The sequence below is a fragment of the Somniosus microcephalus genome, chromosome 19, assembly GCF_052327205.1.
Source record: "Somniosus microcephalus isolate GS21.2 chromosome 19, FLI_Smic_1.0, whole genome shotgun sequence".
Taxonomy (NCBI): Eukaryota; Metazoa; Chordata; class Chondrichthyes; order Squaliformes; family Somniosidae; genus Somniosus; species Somniosus microcephalus.
In genome coordinates, this window is record NC_141005.1 from 64617766 (window position 1) to 64623765 (window position 6000).

Genomic DNA, 6000 nt, shown 5'->3' on the forward strand with positions numbered 1-6000 from the left:
CGGTGCCAGGTACCAAAGAGTTTCCTGTAAATGCTTTTAACGGGCTTTCCAAATGATTTTGAGAACTTTCGAAGCAAGCTTTAATACGTGCACTCGTTGAATCAAATTCTGGTTTTATCTGAGGGGTTATGCCAAAGTGTTTATTCTAAATGAATTAATGAAATTCTGTTTTATATCCTGCAATCTTGCATTTCGATATATTACGCCTGCCTCATTTAATCAGTTACCAAAAATCTTTATTTTACAACTGTACCAAATATGTGTACTTGTATTAGTGATGCTTCTGCACATGAATGTACAATTTTAGTGTCCATGGGGTGCCCACTGTGTTGTATCACAGTATTGAGAAGTCTCCTGTTTTGGTCACAGTCCTTCTGTACTGAAGAATTGTTTCTGCCCATGTCCATCAGGTTTCAAAGGTATTGCTCAGTAATTTTTTTTTAACTGTACTTAACACTGTATATGTGGTGCTGTGTTGCAGGGTGACGGGATGCATGTTTGATTCCTCTATTATAAAAGCATGAGAAATAGGAGCAGGAGTAGGCCCTTCAGACATTCAGTAATACCATGGCTGATCTCCTACCTCAACTCCACTTTCCTGCGCTATCCTTTGATTCCCTTATTATCCAAAATCTATCGATCTCTGTCTTGGATATCCTCAACGACTGAGCAGCCACAGCCCTCCGGGGTCAAGAATTCCAAAGATTCACAACCCTTTGAGTGAAGAAATTTCTCCTCCTCTCAGTCCTAAATGGGCGACCCATTATTATGAGACTGTGACCCCAAGTTCTAGAGTTCACAGCCAGGGGAAACATCCTCCCAGCATCTACTCTGTCAAGCCCCTTAAGAATTTTATATGTTTCAATGAGATCACCTCTCATTCTTCTGAACTCTTAGGGAATATAGGTCTACTCAATTTCTCCTCATAGGACAATCCCCCCCATTCCAGGAATCAGTCGAGTGAACCTTTGTTACATTCCCTCTAAGGCAAGTATATCCTTCCTTAGGTAAGGAGACCAAAACTGTACACAGTACTCCAGGTGTGGTCTCACCAAGGCCCTATATAATTGCAGTAAGACTTCTTTACTCTTAAACTCCCAATCTTTTTGAACTAAAGGCTAACATACCATTTGCTTTCCTAATTGCTTGCTGTACTTGCGTGTTAATTTTCTGTGATTCGCGTACCCAGGTCCCTCTGAATACCAACATTTTCCAGTCTCTCGCCATTTAAAAAAGTATTCTGCTTTTCTAATTTTTCTACCAAAGTGGTAACTTCACATTTCTCCAGATGCCACGTTCTTGCCCACTCACTTAACCTGTCTATATCCCTTTGCAGGCTCTTTGCGTTCTCCTCACTACTTACTTTTCCACCTAGCTTTGTATTGTCAACAAACTTGGATACGTTACACTCAGTCCCCTCATCCAGTAAATTGTAAATCGCTGAGGCCCAAGCACTGATCCTTGCAGTACCTTTCTAGTTACAGTCTGCCAACCTGAAAATGACCTGTTTATTCCTATTCTCTGTTTTCTGTCCGTTAACCAATCCTCAATGCATGCTAATAAAGTACCCCTAATTATGAGCTGTGCTATTGTGGAGGGTGCTGAGCAGAGACCAGGTGCCACCATGGTGGGGGTGGAGGAGAGAAAGAGAACGCCCTATCTGCTTATGTTTGTTTCTTGGTAGTTAGCTCAGAGTAGCATTAATGGAGGTATAAAGTTGTGTGTGATGTGTAGTCGCATGGAGAAAAAAAAGGGAAAGTAGGAGAAATATCTTCAATACATAAAAGTTACAGCATGGAAAAAGGCCATTCACCCAACCAGTCTGTGTTGGCATATACCCTCCATGCAACCATATAGTTCTAATCACGTTTACACGTCCTGTTCTCGGCTCTTCAACCCCTTTTCTTCCAGCCAACTATCTAATCTAATCTTGAATGCTGACTTTGTTTCTGCCTCAACCAGTAACCCTGGAAGTGAATTCAAACAGCACCACACCTTTCTGTGTAGAGAAGTTTCCTTTTATAAATCTCTTTTATTTAATGTATCTATTGCTCCTCATTCCAGACCCTTCAACTACTTGAAACAGTCTGCTTCTCTCTACCCTGTCCCATCCATTCATAATTTTAAACACTATCATATCACCCTGTAATCTGTAATTGTTCTAGCGAAAAAAGACCCAATTTTTTTGTTGATGTTGTGAACTGTACTGTTCATACAGAATGCTGGTGCTTCGTGCTCCCTGTCTTTGTGCTTTCATTGACAAAATGATCTAACGCTGAGGTACAGAAATTCTTTGCAATTGTCCTGGAGATAGATGAAATTCAAATCCTTGCAGGAGGGTGGTCTTGTGATTTTAATGAAGCAGGTCTTCAGTATAATAAGTATCTTGATTCTACTGGCGAGTTCTGTACTATGAATTTTTAAATTAACACGGAATGTTTAAAGGAGAATAGGATGCTTGCAAGGCAACACCTGATTTGATTCTCCTCTCTCTTAACCCCTGTATTATATTCAGTAACAAAAGATTAACCGGAGTTACTGCAATGTCACAGGAGATGCTGTGGGTCAAAGAAAAATAATTGGAACGTTTTGAGGAAATCGGTGTACAGACAAATGTATAAATGGATTTTCAGAAGGCAGTTGTACAGGGCCTTGGTCGGACCCCATCTGGAGGACTGCAGTTTTTGGAGGGGGCACGGAACCTCAGGAAAGATATATTAGCCTTGGCAAGGGTACAATGCAGATTCGCCAGAAAATTAAAGGGTTAAATTATAAGGACAAGTTGCATAAACTTGGCTTGTATTCCCTTGAGTTTAGATGGTTGAGTGGTGATCTAATCGAGGTATTTAAAATGATTAAGGGACTCAGTAGGGTAAATTGGGACTTTTTAGACTGGAACATAAACGGTTAATATAATTCTCAGGTTTTCCAAATTATGAAAGGATTTTGGAGGGTGAAAGATTGTTTCCACTGATTAGCAAGAAGACTGAGGATTATTACTGGAAGGGGGTTAGAAAATATTTTGAAGCTTATTGCAACATGGAATGCCAAACCACAAATGGCTATTGATGCAGAGACTATAAAATCATTTAAAAGGGAATTGGATAGGTATTTGAAAAGGAAGAATACAAAAAGATATGGGAAAAGAACAGGTATTGGAGTACATTGTTCCAATTAGGGAACTAGCACAGGCAGGAGAGGCCAAATGGCCTCCTTCTGTACTGTAATTGTCAAAGGTGTTGTCTTTTGGAAGCGACGTTAAACCAAGGCCCCATCTACCTATTCAGGTGGACATGAAAGATACCATGGCACTATTCAAAGAGCAAGGAGCTCTTCCAGTGTCCTGGGCAACATTTATTGATCAACATCACCAAAAACAGATTAACTGGTCATTTATCTTATTTGGTGTTTGTGGGACCTTGCTGTGCGCATATTGGTTCCCACATTTGCTTACAAAATAATGGTTACGACACTTCTTAATAATTCATTGACTGGAGCACTTTGGTATGTGTTGATGTGAAAAGTGCTATCTAAATACAAGTCTTAATTTCTATAATTCTAAGATTGTGACTTTTTTATTCAACTTTTGAAAAATGGAATCTGACCATTTTACTTGTGAAAACGTTTATCGGCAATTCTCTTTATCAGATGTCTTGCAATAATTTGTACCAGAGCATCTGTGAAATTCTGCCTCAAAAGGGAAATGTAGCTGCTTTCCACGATGGTAAAGCATTTGCTCATCAGTGTGTCGTCAGTCTGCTGATCCGCTTCAGCAGACTTCAGGCAATCTTCTGAAGAAGATTCTTTTGCTTACCTCAGGCTGTTGAGACTGTTAAGATGGTTGATGCACAAATCCCTCCAGTAACCGAAGCTTTGTTCTACTGTATAATGTTGGGGGATTTACAAATATAGGATCGTGGAATCTTATGCTTGAGGATCCTCCTACAGCAGCTGCAATTACTTTTTTTAAACAAATGTCTATTAAAACTTGTGGTAAACCACTGTTATAGTTATCACTGTATATTGTTCTCACTGTCACATCACTACACGAGGTCGCCTCTTGTCGCACTGTAAAACCTGGGCTGACCACCTCCGACTCCGCCCATTACCTGCCCAGGTATAAAGGTAGCTGACTGGCTAGTATTCCTCCCTGTTGGATCGGATCACCCACGAGGGTGGGCTCTGTTATTTAGCCAATAAAAACCTTCAGTTACGTTCTTAACTCGTCGCCTTTTATTGGACTAATTGATAGGCATATCAATTTTATTGGCTAAATTTTAAAGATGTCTGATAATGAACAGCAACAGCAAGGAGCTCACCCAGCAGCACAGCAACAGCAGCCTCCAGACAACGGGCCACACCAGCCGGCTTGGCTGCAAGCCTTGAAACCACCATACCTGGATCTAAACCCACAGGCACCAAACTCAGCCAACGACTTCAAACACTGGCTGGACTGCTTCGAATCGTACCTGGAGGAAGCCGTCGTCCCTCAGAGATCCAAACTAAGAGTCCTGAAAGCCCAAGCGAGCCCGAGAGTATATACACTCATCCAGGACATGACTACGTACGACGACGCCATCAACCTACTGAAACAGCAGTACCGGAGCCCGGTAAACTACATGTACACTAGGCATCTCTTAAGATCTCGCCAGCAACAGCCAGGAGAATCGATAGCTGAATTTTCACGAGCGCTGAGACAACTCGGCAGGAACTGTGACTTTAAAGCGGTGACGGCTACTGCGAACATGGAAGACAATGTCCGCGACGCCTTGGTGAGAGGCCTACGTTCCGACTACACACGGCAAAGACTGCTTGAAGCTAAGGACATAGACCTGGACAAGGCCGAAGCCCTCGCCCTCACCCTAGAGGCCACCCAGCAAGACCAGGAAGCGTTTGCCAGGTACTATTCGCGACCCTGGGACTCGGGCCCGACCCCCACCCCACCACCCTTCACAGCGCTGCCCCCGGGACCTACCTCAGCGTCTGCATCACGGATCCGACCGGGCCCGCTAGCCCCGGTACCGGCCCCGACATCAGGCAACCCCGATCGGGCCGCTGGCTGCTTCTTTTGCGGCCAGGAGAAGCATCCGAGGTCGCGCTGCCCAGCCAAAAACTCGACCTGCAAAACCTGCCTCAAGAAAGGCCACTTCTCCAAGGCCTGCAGAAGCAAATCCTCAGAAGCCAGCAGTGCCTCATGCGAACCCTGGGGGCGGCCATCTTTGTGCGGGGCAGCCGAAGCCTGCAGAGCCTCATGGGAAAACCAGGGGCGGCCATCTTTGTGCGGGGCAGCCGAAGCCTGCAGAGCCTCATGGGAAAACCAGGGGCGGCCATCTTTGTGCGGGGCAGCCGAAGCCTGCAGAGCCTCATGGGAACAGCAGGGGCGGCCATCTTTGTGCGGGGCAAACGATTTAAACAGAGCCTCATGTGAACTACGGGGGCCGCCATCTTCGCCGCCATCTTGTCATGACAACGACGCGCTCATCTACACCCTAGCTTCCGTGACCCTGGATCAAGCCCGCCCGCACCACCTGGCCAGCTCAATGATGGACATCAAAGTCAACGGCCACGCCACGACCTGCCTGTTCGACAGCGGAAGCACGGAGAGCTTCATCCACCCAGACACGGTGAGCCACTACTCCCTCCCCGTCCTGCCAACGCGCAGCCGCATCTCGATGGCATCGAGGTCGCACGCCACAGACATCAGCGGCTACTGTGTCGTGACATTGTCGGTTAAAGGGACAGAGTATAAAAATGTTAAACTCCTCGTACTCCCCCAGCTGTGCGCTGCCATCATACTAGGGCTGGACTTCCAATCCCACCTCCAAAGTGTAACCCTAGCATACGGTGGACCCCTCCCCCCACTCACAGTCGACAACCAGCGAAAGTTAAACCGCCCACCGCGTAACACCTGCAGCCTATCCACCCTCAAGGTACCGCCACCTTCCCTGTTCGCTAACCTCACCCCCGACTGCAAACCTGTCGCTACTAAGAGCAGGCGGT